The 18799-nt window shown below is 48.4% G+C and overlaps 1 long non-coding RNA gene across 1 annotated transcript in view; it reads right to left on the reverse strand.

The window, feature by feature from the left end:
• Window positions 1-3744: 3744 nt before the first annotated feature.
• Window positions 3745-18799, reverse strand: part of LOC141279225 (uncharacterized) — a 35022-nt gene continuing 19967 nt past the window's right edge. The window contains exons 2-3 of the long non-coding RNA XR_012333202.1: window positions 7434-7564; window positions 3745-4068 (exon numbers count right to left, since the gene is read on the reverse strand). This is a non-coding gene — a long non-coding RNA (uncharacterized lncRNA). The remainder of the gene's footprint in view (window positions 4069-7433; window positions 7565-18799) is intronic.

Below are 18799 nucleotides of genomic sequence, written 5' to 3' on the forward strand. Positions count from 1 at the left end.
CTTAGCAATCTGGGACACTTAAGCCACCCAAATTACTTCCGCCTTTGCTTCGGACAACAAAGTAAGAGAGCTGAATCCTGTCCTCATGAAAAAGGGTCAATGCACATTCCACAGAGATAGACATCGCAGGTAAGAGGCAGGCTTCATAGCCAACATACCTGCGTTCCAATCCCGGCTCTGCCATTGACTTTCCGGCGACAGGGGAATTTCCTTGTCTCAGTTTCCTCACCTGTCAGGTGGGGATGACATTAGTAGTTCCTACCTCATTGGGATATTATGAAGGGTAAATGAGAAAATCCATGTAAAGCACTTAGAAAAGTGAGTCTGCAATAAAAGTTAACTTTTATTTTTATTATCATTATTATTATTATCTTTAACTACAGTTCAGGAAGGATCCCACTAGAGGGTGTTTACTGCAATTTTTACACATTTTCTCCTAGTTTAGGTTGGCTAATGAAACCTCACCCCTCTGACGCTAGGAGGCTCCTCCCCACCTCCTCATGGAAACACCTCTGCCAAATATCTCTCTCTCAGCCCCAACAAAAGGGATCTTATCACCTACCCTCATGTATGCTCTGTATAAGTCAGCACAGCCTAACTGCTGTAACAAACACCCCCAAAGCCAAGGGCTTGACACAACAAAGGCTTTTCTCACTCGTGATCCAGTATCATCAAGGGTAGGAGATATTCTGCTCCACAAAGTCATTCAGGCACCCAGGCTCCTTCCCATGGGCTCCACTATCTTGCAGGGCCATGGACCCCCACCCTGGGTCCTCTGCATCCACCAGCAGGTGGGAAGAAAGCACATGGAGATCACATGCAGGTTTGGGGACCATACTGGGTGGGGAGTTTATTCCTTTAGCCACATCCATTAGCCAGAAACTCAGTCCCATGACACCACCTCACTGTAGTAGAAGCTCTGAAACAGTCTTTCCACATGTTCAAGAGGAAAATAAAATCAATTCAATGATCACATAGTATTTTTTCTGCTACCTACTCCTTCTGAGGCTTCTCTAGGAGGGAACTTGCGTTTCGTGCTTCCCCTCAAATCCTATAGCAGATGATGTCATTCCACCTGGGCAGCAGACATGGGAGAAAGAAGGTGATCTTCAGAATGGGACAGAGCTGGGCCTACATCGCAGCTTTGTCACTTACTAGGACAGCTCAGCCCTCTGAGTCAGCTTCCTTTTTTACGAAGTAGAAGCGGTAACACAGGGTGGTTACCAATTGGAGACGATACTTATAAAGGGCGGCCACGAGCGGAATTTTCTTTGGCCCTCTTCTGTTCTCCCATCCCCCAACCAACACCACACCATCCTCTCCAGGCTAATTAACGTTCCTCCAAGCCAACAAAGTGAGAGTCAGGGCCACGACGGGGGAGGGTGTCCTGGTTTGTTTTTCAACCAGTCAACCTGACTGACTCGGCCCTAACAACTGGATAGAAGACGGAGGTCAGAATGGTCTGTGAATGTAATTAAGTGAATGTAAAATCTGGAAACCCAAATCCCTCTCGGCCCCAACCAATGCCAGTTTGATCCGTTGGTGTTTAGACCCCGCCCCCCATCCACCCGCACACTTTACGCTCTGATCCAGATGGCCTACGGATGCTGGAAGCCAGCCAGCACGGGGAACTGGTTGCTTCATAAGCTCCTACAGACTCTGTCCCTAATTGCAAACCCATTTGGGACATTTTCTGAAACAAGAGGCTCTGCACGAACCACTAGCTCCTAAACAAACATACTAACAAACAAACAAACATCAGGGTTTATGCGTTTCCCCCTCGTTCTCCCACTCACCTGGGTCCTCCTGCACACCTTGCTGTAAAACAATTACTGGGGAATCAAAAGGCACCGCCCAGTCCATGCCCCTGGTAGTAGCACGGCAGTCAGGAGTCCCTGTTCTCCTAGGAACGCGAACTGCCCCAGCTGTGCGTATTTGCTGCTTGGATTACACGAGCCAGCAGCCGGGGGTGGGCATGTTGCTAGGAGAACCTGAACTTGAGTTTAAATTTGCAACCTTTCTTCACTGCCACAGCTTTTTCTCAGCTGCAAATAGACGCACACACTCAAGAGTAGGACCCACAACCCTGGGTTCCCCTGGGAAATCCCAGCTCAGGTAAGACTGTTGTGGGTCTTTTTTTTTCCCTTGATTTTCAAGCTGAGCCAACAACCACACAAATAAACAAGAATTATAAAGAACTATCCATTGGGCAATACTGACTGAACCCCTACCACTGCCAGGCACTGCGCTAGGCCCTGGGACACCGCTGTGAAGGAAACAGGCATCTGGGGGAGGGGACGGTAAATAGACAAACAGAACCCGTAGGAGATACATATAAGTGTGTGTGTGTGTGTGTGTGTGTGTGTGTGTGTGTGTCTACATATGTGTATGTATAGAAGTAGATATAGAAAGAGATTTATTTCAAGGAATTGGTGCATGTGGTTGTGGGGACTGGCAAGTCTGAAGTCTGCAGGGCAGGCAGACAGCCTGGAAACAGACAGGAGGCTGCCATCTTGAGGCAGAATCTCTTCCTCCACAGGGAAACTTCAGTTCTGTAGTTAAGGCCTTTCCACCGATTAGATGCTATCAAGAGTAAGCTCCTTTCCTAAACGTCAACTGATTGTAGATGTGTACCATATCCTCAGAATACCTTCACAGCAGCATGAAGTTGGTGTGTGATTGAATAATTGGGTACTGTAGCCTGGCCCAGAGGACACGGAAATTAACCACACAGCGGTATATACCTGCCTGAGTAGTGAGAAGTAGGCGCAATGGAAAAGAAGAAAGCAGGGTGAGGGGATCAGGGAACCCTGTGGAAGGCGGACAACAACAGGAGACCCACCTGTGTGAAATACAGTATGTCATTCAATGCAACCTAAGTGAAAAATAAATGAACACACCTAGGCATTGAGCTCAAAAAGCAAGACAAAAATCCTCACCTAGTTACACACCTGCTTAATCTTGACCGTGTTGCGTGGTAACCGAGACCAGAGGTAAGTCGTCCGAATAACTCTCATTAGTATTACTTGACACAGCCAAAGCCAGGCTGTCCAGTATCCTCGACCTGTTCATTAGGCAGCCCTGAATCCCTGTGACCGCAGCCTCCTGGCCGCGCCTCTGCGCATGCTCCCTCCCCTGCGCTCCTCCGCCCTGCCCCTCGGGGTTCCCAGGGCTCCTGGTCCACGAGCCTCCCTGGGCAGCCTCCTGCCTCTTCCGCCCTGACCTCTTCTCCTGCAGGCCCTCTTCCCGCAGCTCCATCCCGCTGGCCTCTTGCCGGTTCCCCAACACTCCAGCCTGCTTCTGCCTCAGTGTCTTGGTCTTTTCTGCTCCCTCTTCCTGGAAGGGTCCCCTCTCAGCCATCTCCTGGGCTCTCTCCCTCACATACTGCTCAGAAGGGCCAAGAGTGAACACCCTGTAAAACAACACCTCCCCGTCACTCTCTGTCCCCTTAGCCTGTCTTGTCTTCACAGCACTTGTGTTAAATGTATACTTCTTTGTTAATTGTCTGTCTCCTCTCACTTGAATGCAGAAGGGCAGGGACTCTGGGTTTTGTGTGTCTGTGTAGTACAATAACATAAAATGTACTGTTTTAAAATGCACAACTCAGTGACATTTAGTGCATTCACAGTGTTGTGCAGCCACCACCACTACCTAGTTCCAGAACACGTACATCACCCCAAAAGGGAACCCCACACCCGTTATGCAGTTGCTTCCTTTCTTCCCTCCTCCAACCTGTGACCGCGGATCTACCTATTCTGAATGTTTCATATAATTGCAATCGTACAGTAGGCGGCCTTTTGTGTCTGACTGCTTTCACTTACCATGATGTCTTTGCGGTTCCTCTCACCGCATCGGATAGCTGTCCTTCTTTTTTCTTTTTTCTGGCTGAATGACATTCCATGGTGTGGATATGCCGCGTTTTGCTTGTCCGTTGGTCAGCCGATGGACGTTTGGATTGTTTGTACCTTTTGCTGCCGTGAGTAACGCTGCAGTGGACATTTGCGTACGAGTGTTTGTTTGAAGGGAACTCTGTTTTGATCACTCTGTATCTCCGGCCCGTGAACAGACCTGCACAGGGAAAGGCTCAGTAATTACCAGCTATGGATAGTTTAATCCTCAGACAAATAAATAGTAGTCAAGGTTTGAGCATCTAATGTCCTTGGGCTCCGGGCCCCCTTCATCCAGCCTCTGCAACACTGCAGGACTGAGACCCCCATGTCTTCCTCTTCCCAAACCCACACTCTCAGTGTCCTGGAGCCAAACTCTACCCAGCAGTGGGGCAGCGGTCCAGCTGCCCCACTCCCCAAACATAAGCACCTCCAGGCAGTGGAGAGAAATGGGCCCTTTTGAATTCTCATGGAGCCCTGGGATTCCCCCCAAAAACAAAGCCTTATTGCCTTCAGGGAAGGTCTGATTGGTAGGCTAATAGAATGCAGAAATCTTCTTTGGATAGGATAAAATCTTAAATTTCACAATTAGGCATAAGATCCTAAAAAAGATAACACCCCTGTATTGGTTTCCTAGGGCTGCCATGACAAAGTACTACAAACTGGGTGGCTTAAAACAATGGAGACGGAAATTCATTCTCTCACAATTCTGGAGGCTGGAAGTCTGAAATCAAGGTGTTGGCAGGGCCACTCTCCCTCTGAAGTTTCTACGGAAGGATCCTTCCTTGCCTCTTCCTAGCTTTGGGTGGTTTCCAGCAATCTTTGGCAGTCTTCAGCTCACAGCTGCATCCCCCCAATCTCTGCCTCTGTCTTCACTTGACATTCCTTTCTCATATCTTCACATCAGTTTCTTATGACACCAGTCATATTGAACTAAGGGCCCTCCCTGCTCCAGTATGACCTCATCTTAAGTAATCACATCTGCAATGACCTTATTTCCAAATAGCATCGCATTCTGAGGCACTGAAGATGAGGACTTCAACATGTCTTTTGGGGGATACAATTCAATCCACAGCCTTGGAGAAGGTAACGGGATACATATCCTTGATTTCACTAAAGTGTAAATGACTGATAGGGTATTGGGGGGCAGGGAGCTGTTGTGCAAATGAAGAGAGGAGAGGACCATGCATAGGCCAGTGGGTCCACTAATGAGGAGAAATGGGGTAAGGAAGAGGAGGATGGAGCCATGAAGAGTGGTTTCTTTGTCCTTCTAGTGACGTAGCTGAGGGCCAACCCTTCAGCGGGCCCAGTAGCAGAACAGGGAAAGGAGGTGTCTCGGGTCTCTTAGAGGGAATCTTTTAACACTCACACCAGCTCACTCCTCTGCTAAAAATCCTCCAGGGGCTCCCTTGTCCTGAGGGCCCACACCATCCACCCTCTGCTTCTGCACACACTCCACGTGCTGTCGCTGCCCCACTGTTCACTCTGCCACCCTGGGCTCCTTGCTACCCTTGAAAGTGCCTGGCATGCTCCTGCCCCAGCCTGGGTCCGGCTATTCCCTTCCTTCAGAGAGCTCTGTGGCTCAAACTGCATCTTACCAGGCCCCCACTGAACACCCCATCCCCACTCCACCCAGCACTTTCTATGCCCTCACCTTGCTAGTTTTCCCCACAGTGCTTATCGCCACCTGATACACAAGTGCTGGCCTATTTCCTGCCTGTCTTCCTCCGCTAGACTATGAACACCGTGAGGACAGGGAGTTTTGTGTTAGTCGCTGCTGTATTCCGGGTCTGCAGAGCAGTCCCCGGCACGCATTAGGCGTTCGATAAGTTTTCATCAGCTATATCCCTTATATGCAGAATCTTAAAAAAGGCTACAAATGAAATTATCTACAAAACAGAAATCGAGTTACAGATGTAAAACATAAACTTATGGTTACCGGGGGGGGGGGGGTAAGGGTGGAGAGGGATAAATCGGAAGATTGGGATTGACACATACACACTACTATATATAAAAAAGATAACTAATAAGGACCTACTGTATAGCAGAGGGAACTCTACTCAATACCCTGTAATGACCTATATGGGAAAAGACTCTAAAAAGGAGTGGATGTATAACTGATTCACTTTGCTGTATGGCAGAAACTATCACAACATGTAAATCAATTATACCCCAATAAAAATTAAAGAAAATTTTTTTCATCTGATGAACGAAACTTCTGCTACACTACATGCTTGGGGAGGTTTGCAGCTACAGAGAGGACCTCTGTGATTAGCTGGGGCCCACCTGGATGATCCAGGATAATCGCCAAGATCCTTAACTTAATTGCACCTGTGAAGTCTCTTGGCGTGTAAGGCAGCATTCACAGGTTCAGGGGGCTAGGACGGGGACGTATGTGGAGGCCGGTATTCAGCCTCCCACAGGCAGGGGAGGCAGGCCTGCTTCTTATCTGTTGTCATGACATCCATTGGCTGCCATGTCTGCAGTGCCAGGCCACCCGCCCCGCCCACCCTGAGGTGGAGCCCCGCCTCCCAGACTCCTTCCATCAGCCTCTCCCAAGCCCAGCTTCTGGGACCTGTGACCCGATGCCCTCACTCTCACCCCAGGCTTTCACACCGTCCCTGACCAGCTGCAGGCCCCTGGTCACGCCTGCTTTCTCCTGTTAAAGGCACAACAAGGCCGGGCAGTCCTGGGAACCAGTGTCACTGAGGCCAGGACAGCGGTACCTTCTTTCAATTGTTTTTTGGGGAGAGAAGAGCCTAGAGGGGACAGTCAGGGTGGGTGTGTGTGAGGGGGGGGGTGTCCCTCCTTCTCTTCTGCACTTTTCTTTCCTTCTGTTCTTTCACCTGCTTCTTCTCTCCCCCAGGACACACTCTGACTTTTCTGCCTCTTATTCTCCATCTTTCCCACCTCAGCTGGTGACATCCAGTGGCATCAGGCGCACCTGCCATACTCAGTGCACCCAGGAGAGTTCACTGAGCCTTTGCTGGGTGTCTCTCTCTCACACACAGGGATCGCATTCTGAGTCACATTCTAAACAACGCTTAATGACCAAAGAGGCAAGGGCACGGACCCTGCCCCGCCTCAGCCCAGTGTGACGACAGGAGCTATGGAGCCAGAAGGGCCTGCCCCCGGTGCCATCCCTGACTGGCTGGGAGACCTGACCCCACTGACACTCAAGGTCCACATCTTCAAAATGGGTATAATAGCCCTCTTGGGATGGCCCCCCATTCGTGGTCCCCAAGATCCTGGCATAGCTTTACAAAATATCCTTGATGTGGAAGAATCTTTGTAACAATTGAACAAGGAAGAAACAGATCATGGCTGCAGGAACCTCAGGAGGTGCACTAGGCACCTGGTGTCAGAGGTCGCGGGGATCCACGGCATCCAGCCAAGCCTTGACCAGAACTGGCTCCAGCTGTCGTGACACCACTACACGCTGGAACAGTCCCAGGCCTCCCTCCGCCCTCCCCTCCTCGCCCCCGTACAGCCCAGAGGGGCAACAGAAGGGGTCTCTAGAGCAATCTGTCTCATTTCACCACGCACCGGTAAGTCCAGCATCGTCCTTCGAGGAAAACAGCTTCCCCAGACGGTCCAGTCAGTACCGGCTGGTTCCAATCAAGGCCGTGAAAAGCTGTAGGTATCTGACCTCCTTCGTATGGTTCTGCCTTGAGAAGCTAAGTAAAGACCGGAGAGAGAGGTGAGAAGAGAGCGTCCTTCCTACATTCAGAGTTGTCTGATTAGAATGACTGTCCAGCAACTAACCTCAGGTTGGTTATGGGTAGGGGGCTGTCCTGAGGTAATGTGAGGAAAGCACACAACAAGCCCCGGGAGCACTAGTCTACCCCCTGCCTCACTGCTTTGTGGGGGGACCTCGTGCAGGTCCCCCAAAGTCTCTGAGCCTCAGTCTCGGGTTAAATGAGCTGCCCGCTGGCTTGACTACCTCACGAGACCCGAACACAGTAATGTGTGTGAGGGTCACCTTGAAATGACTGGAACACACATACAAATACATTACATAAAAGAACAATGAGGAATAAAGGAAACAAAACAAAATAATTGGCTAGGTGGTGTATTAGTTTCCTAGGCTGTCATAACAAAGTCCCACAAACCGAGTGACTTAAAACAACAGAAATTTATTGTCTCACATTCTGAAAGCCAGAAGTCCAAACTCGAGGAGTCAGCAGGGAGAGAACTGTTCCCAGTCTTTCTCCTCCTCCTGTAGCCTCAGGTGTTCTTTGGCTTATAAATACATCACTCCAATCTTCCATCTTCACATGATACTCCCCCTATGTCTTCACACTATTTTCCCTCTGTGTGTGTCTATCTCTGTGTTTTAAAATGTACCTGGTGCTTTGTGACCACCTAGAGGGGTGGGATAGGGAGGGTGGGAGGGAGACGCAAGAGGGAGGGGATATGGGGGTATATGTATACGTATAGCTGATTCACTTTGTTATAAAGCAGAAACTAACACACCATTGTAAAGCAATGATACTCCAATACAGGGGTTAAAAAAAACGCACCTGGGATTTCCATTTTTTTCAGGTGTGGTGAGACCAAGCGCTCAGAAGATGATTGCCATTGAAAAGAGAGTTTGTTCCTCGTAGTTCTCAAAAGGAGGGGGCAACCCACATCACACAGGGCCACACGGGGAAGCACCAGGATTGGTCAGGAGGTAGAGGAGAGGAGAAAGTGTGGGCAGGGTCCTTATTGTGGTTTTCGAGGGAGGGAATGAGGACAGTATAGTAAGCAAGCTGAGTAGGTTTAGGATTGGATGGTTCAAATAATTTCAGCAGGCTCTGGGCTGTGGGGTGGTCCCTAGTTGTCCAGGACGTGGCCCTACGTTGATTAGGAATATTGCCTCCTGAGTGGAAGAGCCAGATAGAGGAGATGCTTTGGAGTGTGGGCTCTGGATTGGTTAGTTAGCATACGAAAGACATGCTTCTGTGCAGGTCCTTTGCTACTTCTGGGAACCGTTTAGCCCTGGGAGAGACAGTCTCTCCCCAGTCACTGAAGCCCCAGATACCAGAGGATCAAGAATACAGAAAATAAGGCTTCCCTGGTGGCGCAGTGGTTGAGAGTTCGCCTGCCGATGCAGGGGACACGGGTTCGTGCCCCGGTCCGGGAAGATCCCACATGCCGCAGAGCTGCTGGGCCCGTGAGCCATGGCTGCTGAGCCTGCGCGTCCGGAGCCTGTGCTCCACAACGGGAGAGGCCACGGCAGAGAGAGGCCCGCGTACCGCAAAATAAAAAAAAAAAAAAAGAATACAGAAAATAAATAACCAACAAGGACCTACTGTATATAGCACAGGGAACTCTGCTCAATATTCTGTAATAACCTAAATGGGAAAAGGATTTGAAAAAGAATAGATATAACTGAATCACTTTGCTGTACACCTGAAACTAACACAACATTGTTAATCAACTATACTCCAATATAAAATAAAAATTAAAGAATAGAGAAAATAAGAAAATAGAGTCAATAAACTGAGAGTCCAAATTTCCCGTTTATAAGGACAACAGTTATCTTGGATTAGGACTCACCCTAATAACCTCATTTTAACAACTTGATTACCTATAAAGACCCTATTTCCAAATAAGGCCACATTCTGAAGTACTGTGGGTCAGGACCTCAACGTATCTTCTTCACAGGACATAATTCAATCCATTCAGACAAGGAAGAGTAAACTTTTTCAGTAAAAGGCCAGATAGTGAATGTTTTAGACTGTCACGGGACAGCAGCCACAGACAATAGGTAAATGAGTAAGCATGGCTATGTTCCAATAAAACTTTATTAACAAACTAGGCAGTGGGCCAGACATGGCTCACAGGCCACAGTTTGCCAACCCCTAAGTTAGGAGACAGATTTCCAAAATAAGAAAAAAAAGAAAGGGTTGGTGCAGCCTTTCTGAAAGAGGGAATTCCGCCCAGGAAATAAAAGTCAGGAGCAAATTTTGAGTCCCCAGAAGCGCTAGGGGTAGAGTCAATGCAGGTCTAGCCCAGGGTCTGGGCTCAGAGACTTGGATTCACAATGAGGGACGGCAGAGGGCCGGGGAGGATCCCTCACAGGCCCTGGAGGGGCCCATCTTACAGAAAGACCCAGTGACTTGCCTCACAGCCACTAGAGGTGGGAAACAAACGCAGGTGTTCTGATTGGAGGCTGAGTTTGTAACCGCACGCCTCCCGGGGGGGCGGGGCCTGGCTACTCCAGATGACAAGGGCCGGAGAGCGGGGAAGGAGCTGGTGGCGAGCCGAAGTGGGCGGGTCATTAGAGTCATGGACGTCAGGCTCACCCCTGAAACGTCTTTAGGGAGGGTCCTTATTAACACCCCACCCACAAAAGCGGCTGAGATGGGACAGCTTTACTCTGAATTGGCAAAGGCTCTATGAATTCTGTTAAACATACGTTAATAATTAAACATCCAGGGAATCAGTTCACCAGGACCCTAAGGAAATAAAAGCAGAAACAAGGTCAGGAGACTAAGGGCAAGACACTAATTGTGCCTATTTAGCTGCGTCATAGAATTTCACCCTTATTGGCCCGTCATCTTCACACCTCATTGAAAATCCGTTAAACCAATGGCTGGGCCCTTAACCCTGACTTTCAGGCAGAAGCTTCCCTTGGGCACAGTTTTTGACTAGGGTCCCTTCGTTAATACTGGCGTAATTGCTTGTAGCTGGAGGACTGTGATTACATACCACTATTTAAATATGGACGAGGCGCACTAGAGGCTTAATCTTTGCATCGTTTTAATTTTTTAATACGAATGGACTTACCTCCCTCGGGCAAGATAATATATTAAAACGTGAATTTTTAAAACAGCGGGTGATGACTCAATTTACAAGAGAATTCACTATAGGATTTCTTAAATAGTGAGTTCCCAGAGCAATAAAAATTCTTTGATTTACAAATTTTCAATTTGCCAGCATCTTTTCCATATTATAACTCGAGTGTAGAGGCTGTATTTGAAAAAGAAACACAATTGCTAATGAGTACCCTAGTGACAGCAGCTGAGCAAGAAAGAAACATTCGCATTTATAAACAGGGTGGCTAGAAGGCATATTTTAAGGACTACTTGCAGATGTCTCAAAGCCTGGGATAGGGCTCTGACCTGCTAGGACACACAAGGCAGACAGGTGAACCAAAGAGGGAACATCAGTCAGAGAAGAGGAGACCCAGAGACCAGACTGCAGTTTGGAGCTACTGCAATTAGAAGCTCTTTATGTGTGTACAGACGGTAAAGGCCCAGGTTCCCGGAAAAGGAGCTCTTACCCCTCCATCCCTCAGCCACACTCAGTGAGACAAATTTACCCAGCACCACTTCAGATACTGCCTGTTATAAAGCCTGGGAGAATATTAAAGACCTTTCCCATAAAACAGTGGCTTCTCTTAGCATTTCATTACCTCCATTGCTCTGCATTTAAAACCAGCCATGTGACATTGCAATGCCATCTTCCAGATGCGTGGCAACCAAGTCTGTAGACTCAACTGAGTAGTAATTGTTGCTAATTATTGCTAAGGTCCGGATTTGACTAATGACTTACTCTTTTAGTTGTGGTTTTTAGAGTAAGTTCAAGGTCACCCCTATATTCGCATCACGCTCACTCTCTTGCATTTCCTTACGTTTTCGTGAGGCAGAGAGAAAGGTGTAGAGTTGACACGCTGAGAATCGCCCAGTAGCCTCGCCACACAGACGTGTGTCCCATTTGTAACCATCAATTGTCCAAGCTGGGGCAGGGCAGGGTAAGGGGGTGCCTGGCATGTGGTTCCCAGAATTTAATACATCACACACCAGTAAAATGTGCACAGAAAGTGTGGGCTCCTGGAGAGAATTGAGAATTTTCATTTACGAAATAGGAACACTTAATCAATAATCTATCATTTGCTATGACCATCACTCCATAAAAGAATAAATACATTAACAGCGACAAAGTCAGAAGGACAACCTCCAAGCATTCCCTCAAGCAAGATAGGCGATAATCTGACATTGATTTTATATATTAAAAAACATGATTCATATTTGTCTCATTCTGCTGCACATGGGTGGAAATGTTCCTCACGGACGTACAAACATCAGTGCAATAACAAGGACAGACAGTGTGGAAACCACTGCCCCAGACCTTTGCTGTCCAATTCAGTGGCCACTAGTCACATGTGGCTATTAAGCACTTGCAATGTGGTTGGTCTGAACTTAGATGTGCTGTAATTGTAAAATTCACACCAAATTTCAGAAACTTGGTACAAGAAAAAAAAAGTATATCTCTTGGTAATTTTTATATTGAATGTGTGTTAAAATGATAATATTCTGGATATATTAATATATCATTAAAATGAATTTAACAGTTTTTTCACTCTTTGAAAAATGATGCTACTAGGAAATTTTAAATTACTTTGTGACTCACATTGTATTTCTACTGACAGTGCTGCTTCGATGAGCAGCACCCACCTGAAAATGTTAGATGCTATCGAGGTAGTTTATAGCTTTTGATTATATTCTTATATATTTTATATACTTGGCATTGAAATACCAAATAAATAGGACTTGAATTTATGTTTCCATGCAGGGCAGGGAAGTTATGACTATGAGAACCTTAATGTGTTTAAGACGAACTGACTGGTCTTGGGGCAACTTAAACTTGCTATTCCAGGGGACTTCACTGGTGGTGCAGTGGCTGGGAATCTGCCTGTCAATGTAGGGGACACAGGTTCAAGCCCTGGTCCAGGAAGATCCCACATGCCGCGGAGCGACTAAGCCCGTGCGCCACAACTACTGAGCCTGCGCTCTAGAGCCTGCAAGCCACAACCACTGAGCCCACGTGCCACAACTACTGAAGCCCGCGCACTCTAGGGCCCGTGCTCCGCAACAAAGAGAGGCCACCGCAGTGAGAAGCCTGCGCACCGCAACGAAGAGTGGCGCCCGCTCTCCACAACTAGAGGGGGCCCGCGCGCAGCAACGAAGACCCAACGCAGCCAAAAATAAATAAATAAATTTATTAAAAAACAAACAAAAAAATCTTGCTGTTCCGGACTATACAAGTTGATGCCCATTGTGGCCACTAGAGGGCAGTAGCGTATATAAAATGTGAACTTCCGCACAAATATTACCTGAGAAGACGCTGCAGGCAAAGCCATTACAAGGGAGACACTCAGTAATTAGAGCTGATCCTCTTTCCCTTGCTCTTAAGTGCCATATGCCTCTAGAGGAGCGAGAGGCCGCAGAGGACTGGGTAGAGCTTGAGTTGGTCCTTAAACCGTGAGTGAGGTTCAGACAGCAGCAAAACAGAAAAGCCATTCTGTATGAGAGAAAGCGTGTTCAAGGGCAGGTGTTCCAAGACCCAAGCTGTAGAGTCAGGTTAACCTTCCTGGATCTGCTACTAACAATGTGTGGAGCCCAAAGCAAGGCACTGGGCCTCAGTTTCTTCCTCTGTGAAATGAGGAGGCAGAGAGAGGTGAATTTTTTTTTTTTTTTTTTGCAGTACGCGGGCCTCTCACTGCTGTGGCCTCTCCCATTGCGGAACACAGGCTCTGGATGCGCAGGCTCAGCGGCCATGGCTCACGGGCCCAGCCGCTCTGCGGCATGTGGGATCTTCCCAGACCGGGGCACGAACCCGTGTCCCCTGCATCGGCAGGCGGACTCTCAACCACTGCGCCACCAGGGAAGCCCCGAGAGAGGTGAACTTTAAGGCAACCTCCGACCTCAGCATTCATTCCATACTTTCAAGTGTAAACCCTGTGGGCCTGGTGTTATCACAGGCTTGGTGAAAAGAGTAGTAATTATAGGACTTACACACAGGCACAATAGTGCTGTAAATTCATGCTTTAAGGTCCCCTCTGCTCCAAACACTTAACAATAACAGATAAAATACAAAAAATTAAAAGTCAAAGAATTACTCAAAAAGATCAGCATCTCCAAGGGTTACAGCAGAGACACAGCGCTGTAAACTGCGATGGTGCTTGGGACTGTGGGTCTCCAGGGCGGGGAACAGGCAGAGGTAGTGAGGAGCTTTTCTCCTGTGGTGAGATGGGGAATACCACACGAGGAGGGGTCCCCAACTCAGGGACTCTGTGGGGCTCCCACACCCGACAATCAGGGGTATAAAACACATAACAAACTGCTTCCAGGGCTGAGGCTTATACAAATCTTCATACCCCCAAATGAGGAGGAACCTGGTCCCTAGCCCAATGACAGGATCAGAAATATCCCCAAATTATGACAGCATGGATACCTGAGCTGATGATAGCAATCTGGTTCTGAACTGGGGGCTCTGGAGGCCAAGGGGAGGTAACTTCAAAACCACTAGGTTGGGAAGGGGTGAGCAACAGAGAGATCAAAATTACTAATAATAAGTCCCCCCAAGAGAAAGACTAAGAGAAGCAGTCCAAAATTGCAATTAAAAAATGTAATTAATAAATGCAATAAAAGAAGATGCGGTACATATATACAATGGAATATTACTCAGCCATAAAAAGAATGAAATAGGGCTTCCCTGGTGGCGCAGTGGTTGAGAGTCTGCCTGCCGATGCAGGGGACACGGGTTCGTGCCCCGGTCCGGGAGGATCCCACATGCCGCGGAGAGGCTGGGCCCGTGAGCCATGGCCGCTGAGCCTGCGCGTCCGGAGCCTGTGCTCCGCCACGGGAGAGGCCACAACAGTGAGAGGCCCACATACCGCAAAAAAAAAAGAATGCATTATTTATTCAGCAAATATTTTAAGTACCTACAATTCTCAGATATTGTTTTAAGTGTTGAAGATATAATAATAAATAATAACTGCTCTCATGGACCACATTCTAATGGAAGAGCCAGGCAGTTTTTCAAAATTGCATAATATGCCAAGCAGTAACAAGTGCTGTGAAGAAATGTTTAGGATCCTCAAAGATCCTATATATAAACATACAACCGTATATAAAAACATAAATTATAAAACAACAAATAAGCAAAATTAAACAAAAGCAAGTTAGGAAAAAGAACCAATCAAATGAAAAATATAGTCATTGAAATACATAAACTCAGTAGTGGTAGATAAATGCTATGAAGTCACAGTGGAAGAGAGATTAATTAGAAGGCAGTACTGAAGAAATCACCCATAAAACAGCACAAAGAGAGAAAATGTATTTTTAAAAACATGAAAGAAGAGTTAACAGCCTTGGAAGGTAGACTGACAGGCACCAACATACAGCTAATAGGGATTCTAGAAGAAAAGAACAGAAGGAATGAGAGAAAAGTGATGTCCAAAGAGATAACATCTGAAGTTTTCCAGTATTAGAGTTAGAATTCACTAAGAACTCTAAATATGGATATACAGGAACTTGTATTTTCACAATGATGTGTCCAAGTGCCCATACGTCATAGTGAAACTGCAACACGTGTAAGGATAGAGAAATAAATCATAACCGAAAAAATAAGACTACCCACAAAAAAGAAAGAAAAACTGATGGTAGCAACAGATGCCAGAAGACATGGGAGGAGCTCCTGAAAAGTGCTGAGAGAAACTTACTAATTGACATAGAATTCTATACCCAGATTAACTATTGTTCATTCAAGAGTGAGAAGAAAAAATATATATATGTACATTTTCAGGCACACAATAATAATTCTTTCAGTACAGCCCTAGGGCCCATGGGCTGTACTAAAAGAAATTACAACCCATGGGCCCCAGGTAAAAGAAGTACTAAGGAGTGAAATCACAATGGAAATTACAAAAATTAAGAAGTAAGCAACAGGGGCTTCCCTGGTGGCGCAGTGGTTGAGAGTCCGCCTGCCAATGCAGGGGACGCGGGTTCGTGCCCCGGTCCAGGAGGATCCCACATGCCGCGGAGCAACTGGGCCCGTGGGCCACAACTACTGAGCCTGCGCGTCTGGAGCCCGTGCTCCGCGACAAGAAAGGCCGCGATGGTGAGAGGCCCGTGCACCGCGATGAAGAGTGGCTCCCGCTTGCCACAGCTAGAGAAAGCCCTCGTGCAGAAACGAAGACCCAACACAGCCATAAATAAATAAATTTTTAAAAAAGAAGTAAGCAACAAAAGTACAACATATCTGAACAGTAATAGCAATAACAGCTTTGATATGTTGCTTTCAGCAATAAGCCAGGAATTATATTAGACATTTCATAAGTAGTATATCTCTCAGCCCTCAAGGTCAGGTTATGACCTAGGCATTGTTAACTCTTTTGTAAGGATGAGAAAACTTTCTGGTAGAACAAGATAATCATGCTGTTATGGACTAAATGTTTATGTCCCCCCAAAATTCACATGGTGAAGGCCTAATCCCCAATGTGATGGTATGAGAGGTGGGCCCTTTGAGGGATAATTAGATTTAGATGAAGTTCTGAGGGTGGAGCCCCCATGATGGGATTAGTGCCTTTATAAGAAGAGGAAGAGCCACCAGAGCCTCCTCTCTCTGCCCTGTGAGATTATAATAAGAAGGTGACCATCTGCAAACCAGAGAGAGTGCTCTCACCAGAACCCCACCATGCTGGCACCCCAATCTCAGATTTCCCAGCCTCCAGAACTGTGAGAAATAAACGTTTGTCATTTAATCCTTAGTTGTCTTAGTAACCCAAGACAACCAAGACACATGCATGGTAGTCTGGGTCTGTACAAGATAGGGAGCCAATGAAGCAAGGAGGGAGGTGCGGGTGGAGTTTTACTGACCCTTGGGAACAAGAATAGGGGGCCTATGTCAGGTACAAACATCTGTTCGACAGTGAGGAGGTAAATGGCAATCTACTCAGAAGCCGTTCGCGCTGGTGATTACCCTTTGCCCTACTCACCTTTCCCCTAGGCCCACGTTGATTTGCCTCAGCGTTCAACACTATAACATCAGGAACACCTGCCCAGCTTTTAGCCAGACTGGGTTACAAGCTGTAAAGAAAGAGGCATTTACAGGAACCACACACAAGGACTGAGGTTCCCAAGCCCAGCGTCACCCAGGAATCCCCCGGGGAGCTTTCAGGCACACAGTTGCCCTTCCCCCAGTCCTATTCGTGTTCAGCTGACTTCAGCTGCTACCCAGGCAATAGGATTTTTTAAAGCTCCTGGGGAAATACTGTTGTTCAGTCACAGCTGAGGATCACTGGCCTAGAACAGGGTAAGATGAAGGAAAACGTTCTTTCTGCCCCAACAGACTGAATCTGGGGACGGGGGCCTGGTAGCCCCTCTCAACAGCCAGCACCAGCACTTGAGCAAACTTCAGAGACAGCTGTTCTGACAGCTTTGGGAACTGGTTCCCCTTTCCCTGAAATCAGAGAAGAGGAAGCATAGTGTGCTTGTCCGCAAAAGTAATAATTCTCCCAGAGCGGAGGAGGGGACATTTCTCTTCCTTTGACGTGGACAAAATCACAGGCCAGCAGCCAAGGCTTATTCTACGGGAATGTGCTGACAGTACTTAGGGTTTTCTGTTCAACAGATTGCTGCCCCCATGCCCCTTTAGGAAAGCGGTTTTCAGAAGGCCAGAGCCTCCCTTCCCAGACGAGCCAGAGCCTCCCTTCCCAGACGAGCCAGAGCCTCCCTTCCCAGACGAGCCAGAGCAAGTGGGCTGCTGGAATGAGAGGAAAGCCCGCCTGCTTGTCCCATCCTCAGAGAGGGTCATCTATGCTCAGAGCCCCGCGCTGAGCATCACAGGGCATCCCCCGGGAGGGAAGCTGGAAAGAGGCTCCCTCCTCTGGGGCTTAGAGCCAAGGAGACTCTCGCGTCCTCAAAGACCACGCCTGTCCTCGGGAAAGGGGGAGGCAGTGTCCTGAGCCCAACCCAACCTGATCTGAAGGCCCACCTCTCAGCCCAGAGAAGTCACCCAGCCCCCGGACCTCGGCTGCTCTGTGCCCGCCGCCTTCAGAGACCTCCGTTTCACGAGGTCCGAGCAGAACACGTGTTGGATCGGGGGCAGCTGATGCTGTGGCTGTGCTGGTTGCTGTGGTTACAGCTGGGTTGGTTGTGGAGTTTGTGGTCGTTGCGGTTGCGTGGTTGTTGTGGGCATGAGGTGGCTACAGTTCCTGCACTTGCGTTTGCTGTGCTTGTGTGGTGACTGCAGGTATTCTAGCTCCTTCGGCACCACGGCCTGAGGAGCAGGCCAGCCGCCGGGGAGAGGTGGCCTCCCGATCCATGTCCTCTCAGGCGGTGCCCAGGCAAACAGACGAAGGGCAGGCAGAGAGAGGGGGTGTCGCCGGGGTGCAGATGACGGGGCACAAGCTTCCCCAGCCCCACAGCCCTCTCTCTTTGGCTGTCGGGGACCCCCCAGCACAGTCGCGTAGGCCGCTTATCTGGAGCTGGAGCCACGTCCAAGTGCTTGAAACCCTGAAGGTTCTCCTGCGCGTAGCACAACCTCTGTTTGCAAGCACACTCTCCTGTGCAGAAACCCTTTCACCCAGAATGGACCCTGCCCATCCCGCTGCCCTGAGGTGCTCCAAGCAAGCCAGCTAGACAGTGCTTATAGCCTGGGGGGCAACGAGCAAGCAGGCTTCTACTGGAAGCAGTGGGGGGCGTGATGACAAGACAGATCACAGCAGAGGCCCGAGCAGAGGGCCTGGCCTGACGCCCACCTCCTTGACCCTGGACCCGGAGTCAGCATGAAGCCAGGGGGCTGGATCAGCCCTCCAATGGGCAAGGCCTGGGCATCTCTTAGCTCACCTCCACCCATCACTCTTACAAGGACCCCATGAGAGGATCAGAGCTGTGGTGAGGCCACGGTTTCCCCAGCATGGTAGGCAGAGACCCTTGGGCCCTGGTACCCGGGATGGAGTTTTACACCTGCCTCGGGGAATCTGCATCCTGTACCATATACCCCTCTCCTGAACCCTGCTCCCAATCAGAAATGTATGTTTGTTTTAAATGTATTAATAGATAATACTTCACATGGTCCATAATCAAATGTACACAAGGGAATGCGGTAAAATATGCTCTCCCATACCTTTCCCT

This window comes from Tursiops truncatus, chromosome 1 (genome assembly GCF_011762595.2).
Source record: "Tursiops truncatus isolate mTurTru1 chromosome 1, mTurTru1.mat.Y, whole genome shotgun sequence".
NCBI lineage: Eukaryota > Metazoa > Chordata > Mammalia > Artiodactyla > Delphinidae > Tursiops > Tursiops truncatus.